Here is an 18,943-nt window from a genome sequence, read left to right as displayed (position 1 = left end):
AAATCATAATATATAGATTTTCTTTTAAATTTAATATTAATGTTTAATCTTAATTTGAATTAATATTTATTTCTAGTATAATAATAAACAAAAATAACATTTTTATAATAAAATAATATCACGATAAGTAAATTTAAATCATATAGGGGATAAGAAATTAAAAATAATAATATATTTTATATATTTCAATATTTATTTGAGATACTTATATATACAATATTATTTTTATTTAAAATAAGATTTGGAGTCGGGGATTAGTATCTCCCCGCCCCGCCCCGATCCCTAAATTTTTTACACATATCTCCCACATCCCCGTCCCGTACCCGAAAAATCCCCGATTCCCCGCCCCGTTCGGGGGCGGGGATCGGATCAGGGTCGGGCGGGGGAAATGCCCATCCCTACCCTTTTAAATATTTCTTATTTTGGTTGTATCCTTTTCTTATATATTTTATTTTACCAACAGGTTATATGGCTATCACATGTATGATTTGTTTCCAGAATTGATTTGGTTATTGCACTGCCACATTGAATTCAAGCCACTTTGGATAAAACTTCGGATTTTCACAAACAAATTAATGGATGGACAGTTTTAGATTCTCACATAGATTAATTTTGATTCTGGTGAAATATGTTTGGAGGTAGGTGTGCTCAAATTTTTTGAGTTAATGAAGTATGTATGAATATATACTTACCTTAGTTTATGTTATGAGATGAGTGATGTCGAGTTGCAGAACGATATTATTGAATTTGCATCCTTGGAATTGAAATAATTAAGAATTAAAATTGTTAGTTGTGTGAGTAATATTTATCATTTGCCCCCAGTTAAGATATTATTTCCTTGAAGCTTACTAATAAAAACAACTAGATAGTGCATTAAGAGGCTGAATTAATTTTTTTTGGTTGAGCAACACCAGTAGATCGGAATCTAATTAAATGCTGATTTTCTTATAACTGAAGTGCTGAATTTGAATCCACCAGAGGTTATAACTGGCTTAGATTTTGGTATTGGTACAGGTGCATTTGCACTAGGATTAGGTGCATTTAAATTTATAGTTTCATAGGAGCAAAATGAGTAATTGTTTTAGGAGCAAAACGTAGTAGCTTAAATTTTAAGAACTAATATAAAAATGTCAACACAGTTCTAGAACACAATCACATACCTGTACATTAATGGAATAACCAGGACAACCATTTTATATGCAAGGGAAGCAACTATTATCATTAGGCACAATTTACTTATAATTACACACTACATCTAGAAACGAATCGAATCGGTTACATCAAGAGCATTAGCCCTGCATTTCTAGCTGCCAAAATGTACATACAGTCCAATGCATTTCTAGTCACCAATGCACTATAGAGTAGATGAATGGCGATAAACATTACAGCCCAAGAAATTTCTGCTCTTTGTAACTTGATAAATTATTAAAAAGGAATTATACCGACCTAACAATCTTGGGTTTTTAAGAAATTTAAGGTACCTCTTCATGCCATAGAACCTCAACAAATAGCAGGAGTTTTCACATTTCTCGTACTCATACCAATAGTTCAAAGAGGACTCTGAAACTCTTTCATTTTTCATTTAGCCAATGTCAGCACCCCCAAAAGTTCTAGACCCTCTCAGTCCCGCATTCTGCAAATATAAAATGTAAATTTTGAGATATCGTAAAAATGCCAGGCTACAAGTATACATTGTTATACAAAAACTGCGATGATGGTTCACAATCAGTCACTTGCTTACAGATCTTCAAGCCCTCTAGAAACAACACCCCGATCATATGTATAAAAAAGAATGCAGATATCTAGCATTCTAATTATACAGCACAGACATGTGAATTTAGCAAGAGTGCAGAACTCACTCTAAACAACTAAACAAATAACCTAAACATTGATGCATCACTATTTCCATCCTAACTTCATTAACAATGATTTTTTTATTAAGATGCAGGGTGCTGGAAAATGGGTTCCTATGAATGAATTTGTTTTTATTCACACGCACACCTGCCATTTACTTCGACGTGGGTAACCATTAATTTTTAGCTTAAAACTTTTAGGCAGGATCGACCACGGCCGGACACTATTTCCACTTGTTGACAAAAGAGGCAGATATGTTGTAAGAACCCAAATTGTTGGACATCGATAAAAGACTTAGATGAATAGTGATTTTTCGTACAAACACAAAACTTTTGCGACCACACCATATACAAGTATGAATTTTACGATTCCGAGTTCACAGCGCATCTTAAAATGGAAAATAAGTGTATGTAAACGTCGTTAGTTTTCGCAAACGACCAATATTTAAAACGACCGCTTTTACGGGTTAGCGAATAATACGAGGCGTACATTTGGAGTGAGAGAGGATATAAGAATCCAAGTCCATGGAAAAATAATCAACTACAAGTATTGAATTACTAAAGAATTAAGCTATGAGAGTTTCGTCACGTAACGTCTCGAGGGATTACAGAAATAAATTGGTAACCGTTAAATGATAAATAACCAACTTGCACCCATACAAACCTCATGCAAGAGCCATGCAAACCAATTAGTATCAAGCCAACTAGAATAGTAGAACCAAGGGAATATGGTTAGAAACATGATTCCATGATTTAGGGATTCATGGAAGATTTTTGAGCAAGCTTGGACACTTAGCTATACAAGTGAATAAAAGTGGCTTTATTGAGAGCAAGGACCAGCCATATACATTGCATATACACCACACATTTCAATTATAGTCATTCTTCTCCAAGAAGCCAATCAAAACCCTCTCCTTTCTCTCTTTTCCTCCACTTCTCCAAAACTGCCTAGCATGAACAAAAGTGAAAGAAAAATTTATATCTCAAGTTCTAGAGCTCCTAAAATCATGAAATTTTTATCAAAGTTTCTTCATATCATGGGTAAGACTCGCCCAAATTTCAAGTCCATTGGTGGATTTTCAATTTTATAAAAATGTTTTAAGGAGGTGCTGAATAGTAACTCCGAAAATCTCTAACTTGTTTTCTTGATTTCTCTTGTTAGTTTAAGGTTTGTTATGGATAGATCAAGTCTCTCCAAGGTTACTACACTCTTCCTAGATGTTCTAAGGATCCAATAAAGGTATAAACATCATCCACCCTTTTGATTTAGTTGAGTTTTAAACTTGAGTTTGTGTCATAGTTAAGTATATGTTGATTTATGGAGTTTGGATTATAAAAGATTGATTTTGATGGTTGGATTGTAAGATATGGATATTATGAGTTGTTCTTGATGTTCTTGAGATTATGAGATATTGAAATGGTAGATCCTTGGACGTTGATAAAGTGATGATGGTTTGGTTGTGTTTGAGAATGGTAAAGTACTTAAAAACAAGCTGTCGTAATGCCCGATTTCCGACTGCCTAGGTTAAGCAGAAAACTGGGAATAAAACTTATGGAACCTTGGATATAATCTATCTGGAATAGATAGAGCATGTTATAATCTTCGCGTGGGAACTTGAATCGCTTGATTACGATTTACGGTTTAGGAGCTATGGCCATTTTAGTAAAACCGGTTTTCATGGCGTACACTTGCGAATTTGCCGAGTTGGTTACAATGAAAAGCTCACTTAATCATTTTATAAAATCATGAAAATTTTACAGGAGCTATATATAGATGTAATAAAGGTCTCTGCAAAATTTGAGTTTAAAATAATGATATTTCAATTTTATAAAAATGTTGGAACCAAAGTCGCGCGGTAATGCTACACGACGCGTAGCCACTGCTTAGCTACTGCCCTGTTTTGATTAAATCTGGGAAATTTGTTTTCTAAAAAGGACAGAGTTTGTTTTTGATTAAAGATTAGAAGTTATCTAGATCGTGCACGCAAAGACGGCGTGTCGATTGATTTAACGGTTTGTGTGTTATGAGCGTTTTAGTAAAACTAGCGCGAATAGTAGAACTCCATAGTCGACCGAACTTTGGAAATGATTTCGCCTATTTAAATTCATATTTTCAAATCGAAACTTTTGTGATAATTATCAAAAACACTCAAGAAGTCCTTGAGGTGGTTTCGCATTTAAATCTTAATTTTTTGATTTATTAAAAATGCTAGCGTGCAAGTCGCGTAATAGTAATTCAATGAAAAGTCAACTATGGAAGTATTACTTTGACCGCCCGTTTTGGCCAAGTTAATAATATAATTTGGAGATGATCAAAACACGAGAGTTGTTAAGGATTGTAAGAAGAACACATAGGTGTGTCAAATGAGATTTTAAATGGACAGTAACGAGGTGTGAGATGTCGTAAGTTAAATGAACCCGAGAGAGTGAAGATCGGGTAGAGTGAGTCTACTTAGAATAAGTCGATCATTGGTTAACCCGACTAACTGAGGTTATATTATGTCTTGGTAGAGGTTCCAGGACCGAGAGGGATACATCAAGGTAGAGCTTGGACATCAGGCAAGTTTACGAAACCCTATCACAAATTATCCATGCTATATACACTGTTGTGATATTGATGCCATAATTTACAGTTTGAAAATATATGTTTGTCTGTGATATCAATACATTCAAATTATGCGATTGTTCACGAAAACAAAATTCATTTTATACGAGTATGAGAAATTGAAACGTAATTTTATTATAATACAAGATAGTGGGAGTCAGAGATATTTTAAATTGATTTAATTCCGGAACGAGCCGGACGCGGAAGATTTCTATTCAATAAACAAAGTCCCTTCACGTAACATATATATTAAGCGAATGATTGAGATTTGATTTATAACTATAAGAGATAATCGAATATTCACTCAAGGGATATCCTATTTGATTATTTATTTATAAGTAATACCTAAAGAGTTACTAAAATATCCGGAAAATACTTAAAGACATATTGAAAAGTTTTTAAATCAATTCACTCTGTCTAAAACGCATGTAACCATTCAAAGGAAAATTATAAGATGTCAAATCCTGTCTTAAGTATTTAATTAAGATTTTTATCAATTCATTGAACCTTATTGAGAAATATTTTGTACTTAAGGTTTTATCAATTCATTGAACCCTTCTTAAAAATATTATGAGACCGTAAATATTTAATATTACGTACCTCTAAAAATCATTTAAAAATAGACATAGTTCCTAAGGATACTTTCTAAATTATTCAAAATTTCTCGGAAGAGATCAATCATCTGAAACTTATTAAAACCTTAGGGAACTTAGTCTAGGAGCATAAGGGTTTTGCTTCCTCGCTCAATGAAAAACAAGTGAACAATATATGTAAAACTTTACTACAGTTAAGGGTTTGAAAATGATTTTAAATTCAAAACTACGACAACTCCCAAGGATCAATTGAATTAAAAGTGATGAATAAATCATCTTATTTAAAGGTCAACTCAGAACGATCTATTCCTTCGATAAAGGATTTTGTGTAAATGATATAATTGTTTTGGGACTGGAATGTGGCATGCCCGACACGAAGAGGTATCGAGTAGTGACCAGGCGCGGAGTGGCGCAGTGTACAGTTATATGGTCTCTGTGACCATTGACTTTTGGACTTGCACGGAAATGGGCAACCATCGTATAATATCTTGATAAGCCCAAAGGCGGCTAGGTTTGTATTCCTTCTACTAGTAGAGAAAATTTCGTACTCGGCTGATCACCGGTACGTGGTTTATTCCAGTATAGTCCCTTTCTTCCATTTTGGAAAATTGTTGTGCAATCTACAACAGAAGGCCGATAAGGCTGAGTTTTAAATCATGAGATACATGATGTGAATATCAAACCCAGTTTATAATTCCGGTTCGAGTAAAATCTTGAAGTTTGAAAAAGAGAAGGATACAAGTATAAAGTGGATATAATGTTACAGTTAATTTTGAGAATATTACAAGTTTGACAAGCACATATGTTTTCAGAAATCTTTGAAAAATATAAAGTACATTTATTGTTATATATATATATATGTATACATACAAATATATATGTACCTTGTTGAGCCATAGTGCTCACTCTTGCTTTTATATATTATATCACAACAGATAGCCAGTATGCTGGAGAGAAGGCAATTGCGTGGAGAATACGTAGATTGCCCACAAACTCTTTGCAGCTTTGCTCAGGTGGACCGGAGTATGCAGATAGGATGTTGTTCGAGTTAGAAATATTCATAACTTCATGTAGAGGTTATGAGTAATAGTGTGAGATCCTGGAAGGTGTATTTGATGGGTAATAACAGATGTTATTGGTTATGTATTGTTTCTAAGGTTATAACTTGTGTGTGTGAAGGATTGGGGTCTTAATGTGATTTTGTTGGATTATTGAGACTAATACAGGTTTCAAAGGATTTGATGGATGTGTGACAACCCAGATTCCTGACCCCGGATTTGGGGGCGTTACATATGTGAAAAGGTATTTTTGAAGTATTTTACAGTTTCTAGATTATTAATTTTAACCCCTGACAAACCTATCTTGTGCATAATAATCAAAATTCAAGTAAGAACTCAAAGCAAGGCACTATAAAATGTAAAGTGACTCAGAACCATAGCATAAAAGGCCATATATTGCTAACCAAACAAAAAATTTATACTTTGTAAAACCAACATAATGGATATTGTAAATGCAATTGTAATTCAGATGTTCCCAAATTCTTGTCCACGGAATACTATTTCGTGCATGTATATCACACAACATATGTATATAGCTTTATAAGGGTGAGCTGAAATTGAGCAGAATTTCCCCTGCATTTGTGAATTATATACAGCGAGTTCTTTCTCTTTTTAGCATAGCTTATGCAACTGTAAGACTCTATATACAATACATGAATAAATGTAAGGAAAAAAGAACATAATGACCAACATAATATGAACATATCAATAAAAAGTAGAATTGTAAACATTAACTTGCAGGTGTATATGCTTAAGCCAAAAAAGAACAGTGTAGCTAATTTTTGAGAATAACCTGAAATGATCAAGTATAAAGAACTACACACTATTATTTTCAGTACACAGATTGTCAAATAAAGAAACAAATTTACATATTTATTTTTTTACAGATGTAAGAGTATAGGCCTTTGTAAAGGCCAAAGGGCAGATAAAAAATATTAAACAAAGCCTAAAAAATGAAATTGCGGTAGATCACTCCTTTCTAAGGTACATATCTCTCAGAAACAAACCTGATTAGACGAAATTAATTTCTGAATTGAATACTAAAAAGAAACAAACCTGATTAGACAAAAAAATTCGGTGAATTTCTCGATTCCATCCCTCATCCCAAGATTGCTTTTGAAGCTGCATGATTATACACAAATAATAAATAGTGTCACTAATCGGTCAAATTTAGTACGAGGAAAGCTTAAAACTGACCGGATAGCATACTATTTTCCACATATACTGGCCTGAATTATTTTTCAAAAGAGATGGTAAAAGATCATATATAATCCATGACTATAAATCAAATTTCTGAAAATTGAGACCAACCAGAATAATTTCGCGGAAGAATACTCAAAGCAAATACCTACCACATACATCACAAAAAAAGAATACCGCTCTCCAAATATGAAATGAAATTGAGCTGAAACAAACCTGATTTATGGAAATAAAAATATTTTCCTCTCTCCGCGTAGTCGTCTATCTCCATATATAAATAGGTTGATTACTGAGACTGAGTTTTGCATGAGAAAAGCCCAAAACTGTTAGTCTAGGAGATGCAAAGTCAAGCGTCTGAAATTGATTGGAACGGAAAAACGACAAGTTTTAAAATCGTTATTTTATAAAAAATAGCCCTAATTAGAGGAAGGTTGTGAAATAGGAGAAACATGTTTGGAGGATGGCGAGAACTGCCACGTCACACACCCCGAGTTTTTCCTTTATATAGATTTATATATTTCAAAATTTATATAGATATATAGATTTCACAAACATGACACTAACGAGAATCATATTTACTTTCACAACCAAACAAGGTTTGAGAGAGTAATGGAGGATGTGTCACTGATCAAATCATATACTTTTGACTTATTTGCTCTGTCAGATGTTCCTAAATTTTTAAATGATAACGTTTCTCAATTTGTAAGGCATATTTATTCTTGCATATAATTAAACGTTTACATTTTAATCAATTTGCCTCAGTATGCATCTAATTTGGTATCTTATTAAAATTATTAGATGTTATTAAAATATAGACCCTTCTACTACCAGATTTATTTCCAGAAAGAAGTACCCACCTAAGTCATATATGAAATTTATTTTAACAGATAGATGGTATTAAAAAAATTAAACTCTGTTCACATTTTAGATAGCAGGACTATTGAAATCAATTACATTATTCATTTTTGTTTAGATGTGATACCAAACATGAAATTTTAGAAATAAAGTCAATGTTACCTTCATTAATGATATGACCAAAGATTCCAAGAGATGTTTAACAAATCTTGGATGGACAGGTAATTGTCATTATAGTTTAGAATGACGAAAGTTAACAAATTTTTAATCATGTAATTTGAAAATAACTGTTAAAATTAGATCATTGAGATTCATGTTTCATAATTTTCAAATTATTTAGGTAGAGGAGAAACACATCGTAGTGTTCTTATGTTAGGGAATAAACTATAAAAACCAAATTAAAATTTATAAGATTATAGACAAGTTGGTAGTTGATTACTCTACTATTAATGGCCACATTAAATTTGTTATATTTTACCCAAAAAATGTACTATTAATCATTGTTATTGAGTTATAGGTGATCAGATCTTTTGTTTTATTATCAAGGTGTAGACAACGCTTACGTTTATTATAAGTGATAAGCCACTTATAAGTGAGTGACCAAAGAGACAATTGTATCCTCCAACTTTTAATTGAAGTCCACCATCACAGAAACAAACACATTCTTCATTTCGGTAAAATGCATACTAAGTTTACCACATGGTTATGTCTGAAGAGCGAGAAAATCATGATTATTCATGATCAAAGACAACAACTTTTACACTTCATTGATGTAATAAAAGGAGTTCAACTATATGTTTTATTCCTATTATTATTTTTCTACGATTCATGCATTTATGAGTTTATGAGTGGGAAGTTATGTGATGGCTTTGGAGAAAATCTTAAAGAGAGTCATGTTTATATTATCTAATTTCAAAGTTTATAATTATAATGGTGATGAGATTAACATGGCACGAATGAGAATCATATTTACTTTCATAACAAATAAGGTGTGAGAGAGTAACAAAGGATGTGTCACTGATCAAACCATACACTTTTGACTTATTTGCTCTGTCAGATGTTCCTAAGTTTTTAAATGATAACATTTCTTAATTTTTAAGGCATATTTATTCTTGAATATAATTAAACGTTTATATTTTAATCAATTTGCCTCAATATGCATCTAATTTGGTATTGTTAGTCCCTTAACAATATAACAAGAATTACAGAAGGTGGGTTAAATGGAATTCTTGAAACTTTTTCTTGATTGAAATATGATCTAACTCGAATATATATATAAGTATGAATTGATTAGCACAATGCGGAATAGTTACTTAAATGAATCAAAACACAAGTAATTAAAAACAAGAGTCTTTAAAAACTTTCTGGTGGATTTGAATAATTCCACCAGAGATATATTATATATATCGAGAGAACCCTGTGTGCAAAAAGTTCACAGCTGCTTACAAATATTGAACAACTAAGAATGCAGAGAAATGCTAAGAATTCTGCTTACAAATGTTTCTCTGCTTGTATCTCAGATAGTTCCTTAGTTGCTACTTCTTGGTTTATATATCACCAAGATTACAAAGTAATGAGACAGGATAATAAAACAAAAACTATCTAGTCTATTACAATGCTACTTCATTACTCTATTCCAGCATCTTTGAATATCTTCATAATAGCATGGAAATGGCAATGCTTCTTTGTTCTTGAAAACCTAGTTGAATAGGCTACAACATTCCATTTGCATCCACTCGACACATGTGACCGTGTTGTCACTGTCAATAGATATTTGAATTCTTTATCCGTCGGGTTCATGATCATCCGTCGAGTTATTGATCATCCGTCGGGTTGTTGATCATCCGTCGAATTCATTGTTGTTTATCCGCCGGGTAGCAATCAGGCACTTGACTTCATTTCACTTATGCAGAATTACAAGACATCATTTATGTACAATTAATCAACCTATTCTGCATATCTAACTAAAGTCAACATGACTTAAGTACTACTACAGATTCTAAACAATGTGTATGCAGAAATGTGCTACTGACGTATGGTTACATAAGCTACTCACTCGATGGATAATAAGTCATCATCCGTCGGGATTATATTGAGTCATTCGTCGGGACTATAAACCTTATCTGTCGAGTGCTACATAATTTCACTAAGTAAAATCTACCAAGGTATTTTGTTCATGAAATCATCAAGTACACAACATATACACAACAATCTCCCCCAATTTATGTCTACTGGAATTGTAGCCATAAATTAAGAGACACTTGATGATGACAAAACACCTTAAAAATACAACTTTTAAAAGACAATAGATAATACTGAAAAGTGCTTCAATTAACAAAATGTACAAAGTTTTGCTCACAGTCATTTTCAAGATGCTCCTCTAGCCTGAGCAGATTTATCTAGTTCCTTGAAGGTCTGGATCTCTTTCCAAGCTTTCTGTTTTTTTCCTCAATCTGATTTTGAAGCTGCCTGTGGAATTTCAGTTCATCAGATTATGAGAGATTTAACTTTCCTTGCATTTCCAAAAGAGTCTCATTGCTGGAGATGCTCAATTGGTCTTCTAATCTGAAAAATCTTCACACACCTTTATCATCCATGAACTCCATCAGCCAGTAGGGCCTTAGGTGCACTCTTCTCCCTGTGTAAGGGATAATTAGAGTCTTTGGGAGTGCATCTTTAGCTCTAACACTCCTTAGTTCTTCAATCTTCTTCAGTGCCAGTCTTCTTACAGTAATATTGAACCCAAAGTTCTTCTTGAAGGATGAATAAACTTTAATCAGTATAGCTTGGCTTTCTTGAAGGATCCTGTGAAGTGGCCACTGAATCTCCTTTCCTTCTTTGTACTTGAACACTAACCTTTTAGGTAGGTTTCTGTATGCATCAATTCCTCTCACTTCATCTAGTTCATCTAGATAGAGGTTTAGATCAGAAAATTCTTTGATGTCACACAAGTACATGTAATCTCCCTTATTGACTTTAGATTGAGCTTTGACTATTGATTTGGATTTGAGAGGTGACAGCTTCACTTTCTTGACTGCTCTTGACTTTGTTCTCTTTGGCTTGTTAAGGATTGGAAAATAGAAGTCATGAATTGATATGTTCTCCCATTCTAATGGTCCATCCTTAGGCACAATAGGTTCACCATAGATGTTCCTGTAAGGATCCACCACTTTGATATCTTCAAATACCACAGAGGGTTTTGATGCTTGAGTTGTATTTGGAGTGGATTTCTTGGGAAACTGATTCTCCAATTCCTTATCATCAATGTCCAGTTTCCTTTTAGTTCTTTTAGCCGATTCCTTAATTCTTGGAGATTTCTTCTGTTGTTCAACTTGCTTCTTTGATTCAATAACTTCAGATGGCTGAGAAGGAATTTGTTGTGATGAATTTACAGCATGTAGCTTGGCTAAGATAGCAATCTGCTCTTTCTTTTGTTTAGCCTTTTTAGTATCTAGAGCAGCTTGCTTCTTTTTCTGCTTCAATCTAGCCTTTTCTTCTCTCTTTGCTTGGGCAAATTGAGGATGTCCAGCTACCACACAAATTTCTTTCCCATTCCTGAAAATCTTAGCAATTTTTCTTTTAGAGGCTGAATCAGCTGGATCTTTGTAGAAAGCAATTGACCTTGACAGAAGCTTCTTTTCATCAGGCTTAGGTGTCTCATACACATATCCAAAGGGTTCTTCAATGATGATTTTGAGTAGTTCACCCTTGGTTTCAGAATCATCTCAGCCTTTGGAGATTTGATGCAGGATGACTGTCCCCTTTCCAGATAGTTCATGCTCATCTCATTCACACTAATTTACTTGACTTGAGAGTGATGGATGGTTGACTTAACTGGCTCCTTGACTAGTTCAAACTTCTTTTATATTTCCTCATCAATCTTCTCCCAGTTGACTAAACTCAACTTCTCCTTATCATCTGCTCTTATGTTGGCTGCTGCTGCATTGATCAGATCTATACTATCTGTAACTGGTGGCTTTGAGATAGTAATTGAAGGCACAATTACTTTACTGATTTGAATCTGAAGCCTCTCCCCCTCACTTGGTCCTTTCTCCCCTTTTTGTTATCATCAAGTTGAGTAGAGGAGGAGGTTTGAGCAGCCACCAATTTTTGAAGTAAATCTGTCTGTTGGGCTTGATGAAGATGAATGGCTGTTAAAGATGCTTCCATAGCTGACATTCTTGTGTCCAAGGCATCTATCTTGGTTCCAAGATCAGAATTTTTCCTTAATTGCCTCTTGATGTCTAGAATTGTAGCTTCTGGAAGTTTAGAATCCATCTTATCTGAAATGGCCTTCTTCATCTCCTCAATATCACCCTTCATGGTGTTTACATCCCTAGCATGTTGGAAGCCTTGGATTTGTTGAAGTTGCAGGGAGGTTAGATGTGCCTGAATGAGCTTCTTGGTGCTGGCATTAGTAGTGGTTTGAAGAACAGTATTTGTCTAATTGATTAGTTGGATCAGGGTTGTCTTGAAGTAGTGCTCATCATAGTGCTTTGAAAATGCCCATGATGGCATACCAGATCTTGAACTTGAACCTACTTCTCCCCTATGTCCATTGCCGCATCTTCACTATCCCCACTCCCATCACCAAAGAAATCAGCTGAACCACCAGTTTCATAGTCTACATCACCAGCTATAGAAGGAAAAGCTATGATGGCATCCTTGTCTCTTAGCATAGACTGAGTGGTATGCACCAGATTGAGCATCCTTTCTGCATTGTCATTGCCCTATTCAGCTAGAAGTTGATAAGCTGGAACAGGGTGAGTAAATGCCTCAGCATCAAGGGAGATGGAATCTATAACAACTTTAGGTTGCTGAGATAGTCCCTCTCTGTCTACATCCTGGACATTCATTAACTCACTAGCAATGACATCCATCCTTATAGTTCCAGTACCTGCATTTCTCTCGTTTTCTCTCTTTTATTGCATCATGGTCTCACCTTGGCTCCCCACCCTCACACCCTCACCTTCACCATCTAAGGTGGGACTCCACTCACTCTCTTTTGCCAATCCTGAAGAAATGGATTGCATAGTTTCACTCATTTCCTCTCCTTTTTCCTGGGAGCAACCCAGACTCTCACTCAAAACACTCTTCTCTCTCAATCCTAAGAGTGACTGTACAACCACTAAATCTTCTGCACTTGAAATAAATGAAGTTTGAAGCTGTGCAGAGATACTCGACGGATGAGTGATATCCATCGAGTGAGTGGTTTTGCTATCCGACGGATAACTGCTGTTAAGCTTATCCGTCGGGATATAATCACTACTCGACGGATGAGCAATATCCATCAAGAGAGTAGAAATGAATGAACTGGGATAAGAAAGTATTGTTGACTCTGTGCTGATTGAAGATATTTTGGGCACAGATGATACAACAGTTCATGAAAGAATTGGCAAGTGAGCCAACAAATCATCTAAAAGATGATGCTCACTTGCACTAGATTTTGGCTTCCCCAACAGAGTTAAAGAAGGGGAATCAGGAATTGATGTGTTTATCATATCCACATCCAGAGAATTTGTTGGTGAGTTTGGTGTTTGAGGTGCTTCTATGACTAGAGATTTTGGCTGTGACTCCATATTTATTGGAGCCACATCAAACTGAATTTGTGAAGGTACAGTGACTATGTCTTTAGTACCAGTTTGCACAGTGTGTGTACCCTGTGCATCCCCAAGGGTTTTAGATTTCTTCTTCTTGGAATAAGTTTGTGGTGAGCTTGTGTCCCTAACCCACTTGGCTTGTGCTCTTGGTTGAGAGATTTGTTCAATAACTACATCCTTTTGGGAGGATGCAGCTAGAAATGAGCTTTTACCCTTTTAAGCACTGCAGTTTGTTGGGAAACTGCAGTGTGGCTAGGCTGGGATCCACTCAACTCTCCATCCTTATCCTTAGGGTTTCTTTTATGTTCACCCCTTCCCTCACCTATCTTTCCCTCCTTCACACCCCCTCTTTGGTTTTAGTGGATTTTGCAACTGGCATCTTTTGAGAGATACCAGAGGGAGCTTTCTTAGATTCGGATTTTGAAATAATTGCAGGTTTTGTGGCTTGGGTAGGCAACTGTTGGGTTATTGACACAGTTGCCATTTCCACACTAGAACTCAAAGAAATTAGTAAGGCTGGAATAGTGGTAGGGATAGATGAACTTACCTCACTTACCTGAGGTGCTTCCATTACAGGGAAATAGAACAATGGCACATCCTTATGATGATTGGCCCTGTTCAAATCTGCAATGAGCCTTCTCTCTTGAACCCAATAATCTAATTTGTTGTTAGGGTTCTCAAGCACAATCTCTTCACAGAGGTGGTTAGCTAACATCATAAAGAATCTAGCATAATACACATTCTTACCTCTTTTATTTAATTCTCCTAATTTAAAGCCTAACTCAAACAAGACAAGGTCACTGAAATTATAGAATTTATCTGTAACTAGCATGTAGAGCATGTTAAGCATGGATATATTGACTGAATCAAAATTACTGATTTTTCCTGAAAAGACCTTTGTCACAACATCACACATAAAACTCCATTCTTTCCTAAGACCCATTCTCCTAATGTCACTTAACTTAGAAGTAAAAAGAGCATAGTTCATGGAATTAAGCATATTGATTACATTAGTGTCAGTGTGTGGTGAGGTCACAGTGTTATCAGGAATCTTGAAACATGCTTTTATAACATCACTATTGATACATAACTCTTTACCTTTAATGGTGAGTGTGATTGTCTTGTCTGTTGAATTGTAGGTAGCAGTGGTCCACATCTCTTCAACAACTTCACAAAAGATTGTGGGTGATTCTAGCATGGCATAGCTGAGCTTGCAACTCTTCACAAAGTCCATCATCTTGTGACAGTCACCAGATTGCTGAATACCCTTGTTCACTAGTGCAGTGAAATTGTTCTTCTCATAAATGAATCCAGTTTGAGACATAATCTTTACAACAGGTGCCATTGTTAGAGAATAAGAGCTTGAAGAGAAAAATAATAAGTGCTTTGAGAGAGAATGAAATTTGAGCAGTTGAATTGAGAATGATAAAAGAAAAGCGATTGAAATGAAATAAGATTTTATACTATCTAAAAAATAACTGTTAAAAATAATAAAGTAAAATAAAGTAACCAACAGAAATTGCCTAAAATAGCCGTTTAAAAATAAACTATAAAAATTCCACCCATTAACCGTCGTGTTATGCTTACAAACTGTAAGTATACTCGATGGATAATGTTCAGGAAATTAACGGCTAAGATTAAGACAATTCGACGGATGAGGATAAACTGTTATCCGTCGAGTCATAAAATATTCCAGAAAAATAATTGATTTTTATTAGCAAATAGCATACCGACGGATGATCAAATTCGATGGACAGAGATCATCCGTCGAGATGTAAATTTTGACTTAGCCAAAATTTCATCCAAGACTGAAAAATCAATTAAATTTCTGGCTGCATTTCAACTTGCAAATTATCTCATAAAGATTCAAGAATAATTAAGCATACCTAACTCACTTACCAACCTTGAAAATGTGGATTCATCCAGTGGCTTGGTAAAAATATCTGCAAGCTGCTTCTCACTTGGAACAAAATGTAGTTCCACAGTACCATTTATTACATGTTCCCTAATGAAGTGGTACTTGATGTCTATATGCTTTGTCCTTGAATGTTGTACTGGATTTTCAGTGATGGCAATTGCACTTGTGTTATCACAGAAAATGGGAATCCTTTCAACTTGCAAACCATAGTCTAGCAATTGATTTTTCATCCATAAAATCTATGCACAGCAACTCCCAGCAGCAATATATTCAGCTTCAGCTGTTGAGGTAGAAACTAAATTTTGCTTTTTAATGAACCAGGACACAAGCTTGTTTCCTAGAAATTGACAGGTTCATGTTGTACTTTTTCTATCAGTTCTACAACCTGCATAATCTGCATCTGAATAACCAATTAGATCAAAACCAGAATCTCTAGGGTACCAAATGCCAAGTTTTGGTGTTCCCTTGAGATATCTGAAAATTCTCTTAATAGCTATTAAGTGAGATTCTCTAGGATCAGCCTGAAATCTAGCACATAAACATGTAGCAAACATTATATCTGGCCTACTAGCTGTTAAGTACAAAAGTGAGCCAACCATGCCCCTATAACTTGAAATATCCACAGACTTTTCAGTAGTGTTTAATTCAAGCTTAGTTGCAGTGGCCATGGGAGTTTTTACAGATGTGCAATCCACTAGATCAAACTTATTTAAAAGATCAAAAATGTATTTATTTTGACTAATGAATATTCCATCACTAACTTGCTTAACTTATAAACCAAGAAAGTAAGTCAGTTCTCCCATCATACTCATTTCATACTTACTTTGCATCAATTTGGAAAACTTTTTGCAAAGTTTCTAATCTGTAGAGCTAAAAATAATATCATCTACATAAATTTGAACAAGTATACTAGAGCCATTAACATTTCTGAAAAATAAAGTTTTATCTACAATACCTCTTGTGAAGTGATTTTTCAAAAAGAACTTTGATAAAGTGTCATACCAGGCTCTAGGTGCTTGCTTCAGTCCATAAAGTGCTTTCAAAAGATAATAGACATGTTCTGGAAAATTTGGATTTTCAAAACCAGGAGGTTGACTGACATAGACTTCCTCCTCCAAATCTCCATTCAGAAAGGCACTTTTGACATCCATTTGATAGACCTTGAAATTGGCATGGGCTGCATAGGCTAAGAAGATTCTGATGGCTTCAAGTCTTGCAACAGGAGAAAATGTTTCATCAAAATATATTCCTTCTTGTTGACAATAACCTTTAGCAACCAATCTAGCTTTGTTCCTGACTACTATGCCATTTTCATCCATCTTGTTTCTGAATACCCAGTTGGTGTCTATTGGATTCTTTCCTTTAGGTTTGGGCACCAGCTTCCATACATTATTCCTTTCAAATTGGTTTAGCTCCTCCTGTATAGCTAAAATCCAATCAGGATCCAACAAAGCTTCTTTTACCTTCTTTGGTTCTTCCTTGGAAAGAAAGCTGATGTATAGACATTTTTCTTGAGTTGCTCTTCTGGTTTGAACTCTAGAAGAAACATCACCAATAATAAGCTCAAAGGGGTGATCTTTTGTCCATTTTCTTTGTTGAGGTAGATTAGCTCTAGATGAAGAGACCTCATTGTTGTCTCGATGTGTGATTGAGTTTTGACTGTTAGAAACTCCCCATGAGTTTGTGGATCTTTGATTTGAGAAAGGGGAACTTTCTGTAGGTGATCTATCTTGACTTCCTGCTCCTTTTGATAAACCGACGATGGTGAATTTTGAGTACCGACGGATGAAGCTGGTTGTCTCCTGACGGATAACACAGATTGCCTCCCGACGGATGAAGCATTATGTAACTCGACAGATGTTGAGTTTTGTGCTTCATTGGTAGTAGATTTTTCTGCATTATCCTTAGATATCGTTTCTTGATCACTTTCATCATCACTATCATCACTGACCATCTCCACATTGTCAAATTTGAGGCTCTCATAGTAATCTCCATCTTGCAGTCCTTCAATCTTTTTATCATCAAACACAACATGTATTGATTCCACAACAATGTTGGTTCTTAGATTGTAGACTCTATATGCTTTACCAACAATATACCCAACAAAAATTCCTTCATCTGCTTTAGCATCAAACTTCCCATTTTGATCAGTTTGATTTCTCAGAATATAGCATTTGCAGCCAAAGACATGAAGAAAATTTAGAGTTGGCTTCTTATTCTTGAACAACTGATAGGGAGTCATGCATCTTGCCTGAATAACCAATGAAATATTCCGAGTGTAGCATGCAGTATTTACAGCTTCAACCCAGAAATATGTTGGCAGTTTGGATTCTTCAAGCATTGTCCTTGCAGCTGTAATAAGTGATATGTTCTTCCTTTCCACTACTCCATTATGTTATGGAGTTCTTGCTGCTGAAAACTCATGCAGAATCCTATTTTCCTCACAAAATGCTCTCATGACAGAATTCTTGAACTCAGTTCCATTTTCACTCCTGATTCTTCTAACCTTGAAATCAGGGTGATTATTGACTTTCCTTATGTGATTGATGATGATTTCACTAGCCTCATCTTTAGATTTTAGGAAATATGTCCAAGAGAACTTTGAGAAATCATCTACAATTACTAGGAAAAATCTTTTCCTTGAGATAGACAACACATTGACTGGTCCAAACAAATCCATGTGTAGCAGTTGCAAAAGTTCTTCAATTGTTGAATCAAGTTCCTTCCTGAATGATGCTTTAATCTGCTTCCTTTTTTGGCAGGCATCACACAATCCATCCTTAGAAAACTCCACTAGAGGAATGCCTCTAACCAGTTCTTTCTTTACTAGCTCATTCATGGTCTCGAAGTTTAAATAGGATAGCTTCTTGTGCCATAGACAACTTTCATCCTGACTTGCTTTACTGAGAAGACAAGTAACAGATTCTGCATTGGATGAGTTGAAATCAGCTAGGTACACATTTTCTTTTCTCACACCAGTGAGAACCACTTTGTTGCTTCTTTTATTAGTCACAACACAGGCTTCTGAGTTGAAGGTTACTGAGTTGCCTTTATCACAAAGCTGGCTGATACTCAACAGATTATGTTTGAGACCATCCACTAAGGCAACCTCCTCAATAATGACATTGTCCCTTGAAATCAAGCCATATCCCACAGTATAACCCTTACTGTCATCTCCAAAAGTAATACTTGGGACAGCTCTCTCCTTAAACTCTGTGAGCAGGGTAGAATCACCAGTCATGTGTCTTGAACAACCACTAT

At 35.1% G+C, this 18,943-nt stretch overlaps 1 long non-coding RNA gene across 1 annotated transcript; it reads left to right on the top strand.

Moving 5' to 3' along the window:
• Positions 1-2,749: 2,749 nt before the first annotated feature.
• On the top strand, positions 2,750-6,262 carry LOC141661705 (uncharacterized). Its single transcript, XR_012550093.1, has 4 exons — positions 2,750-2,894; positions 3,016-3,093; positions 4,365-4,412; positions 5,987-6,262. It is a non-coding gene; the product is annotated as an uncharacterized LOC141661705 (long non-coding RNA).
• Positions 6,263-18,943: the final 12,681 nt, after the last annotated feature.

Source organism: Apium graveolens, chromosome 5 (assembly GCF_009905375.1).
Source record: "Apium graveolens cultivar Ventura chromosome 5, ASM990537v1, whole genome shotgun sequence".
Taxonomy (NCBI): domain Eukaryota; kingdom Viridiplantae; phylum Streptophyta; class Magnoliopsida; order Apiales; family Apiaceae; genus Apium; species Apium graveolens.
The sequence above is the reverse complement of the archived record's forward strand: the minus strand, read 5'-3'. Positions and strand labels throughout refer to the sequence as shown.